Source organism: Hyalella azteca, unplaced genomic scaffold (genome assembly GCF_000764305.2).
Source record: "Hyalella azteca isolate HAZT.00-mixed unplaced genomic scaffold, Hazt_2.0.2 contig4078, whole genome shotgun sequence".
In the NCBI taxonomy this organism is placed as follows: domain Eukaryota; kingdom Metazoa; phylum Arthropoda; class Malacostraca; order Amphipoda; family Hyalellidae; genus Hyalella; species Hyalella azteca.
In genome coordinates, this window is record NW_025934304.1 from 257,459 (window position 1) to 259,005 (window position 1,547).

The window sequence follows — 1,547 nt, forward strand, 5'->3', positions numbered from 1 at the left end:
CTCACAGGCACAACTTCGATTTGAGAAGTTCTGAGTAGCCGCGCCCTCTACCGTCAGCTTGACCTGACTACGACGATCCAAAAAATCTGGACGGCTTGTTTTAGCTGTTAAGTTAAGTAGTAGTTTGTACCGTGTACATCAAGGTATATTACATAGAACTTTATTGCACATACGGTGAAGGATCAGAGAGATAACGAACGACTTTGGGCGTCTTCGTTCGCCACTGCGCAATATACTCCTAACACGGTTCAACTAATACAGCACAAGTTCTACCATCAGTACCATGTCAATATATTTGACGAACAACCGGATCAGAAGTATTACGAGTTGCATTATTTCAGCAGTTTGAAAAGAAATCAATTTTGCAAGATTCAATTTACTCTACCATTATAAAAATTGATATCTCCGCAAAATTACTAACATTTGTTGCAAACAGATGCTATATGCAATGGAATGCAACAAGATTGCTTAGTAAAAGCATCAACATCCTTCACTCGGGACTATTTAATGCCAACTATAACTATATGATGACATCTCGCATCATTGTCTAGAACTGAGCTCAACAGGAATTTCATTCTGCGAGCCACAGCCTCCTGATAAGTTGCAGATAAAAAAAAAATTCAACATTACCGCCCCCATGGTAAAGCATGACCGTACCTATGTTCAGAAAGCGCATATTTCTTCATCAAAAACCTGCTAGTTATATTACTTGAGCGGTGCCGGAACTTCGCTTCATCTACTTACTCTTTCTCTCTCTAGGAATACGCTGGCAAGTTGTTCGCCCTCTCGCTTCCAATTAGGTGGCAATTTGGCTTTATTAAATGTTATTTAATGAGCGATATTCATTATCAAAGATTTGACTCACCGAAGTGAGAAGAACGCGGTGAAATAGAATTGAGCTATTAACATTTCATCCAATGAAATGAACGAATATTCAAGGACTTAACAGAAAAAAAAAATCATTTGAGCGCGAACACTTTAATGTAGTATTTAAATGCAATGAGAGAAATCAAATTGATTAAAGGAAGCTCTTTTCTTATTTCAGACTGTTAACACGAAGATTATCAGTAATTCTCAATACTGAATGCACACAATATAATCATTTCCTTCAACCAACGATTTACTAAACCAATTTTTTTATAGAAATTTAGTCGGAAAACGAGAAAAAAAAAACAGTTTCGCGTACATCGTAAAGAGCAGAACGAGTTATTCAAATATTTTGAACATAATGAAATTAAGGCAATAGATTTTGCAAGAGATACTTCCGTTGTAGAGCCAATATGCTAACAATATGCATCTCACGTCTTGCTCTCAAAACTAAAATTGTTCCATAGGTGAAAAATAAAATAAAACGAGATCCATGCAACCATTTCGATGAATCAAGTGTAAGCGCAAGAACTATTCATTGAAAAACCCTAGAGATTAATCATATTACCTCAAGAAAAGAACTTGTAAACCATAAATCCAGTGAGTAAAAAAATTTGCAGAACCATTAAATCCATCGAGTACGCAGTAAGTGCTCAAAACTGTTGAACGAGAATGACAAG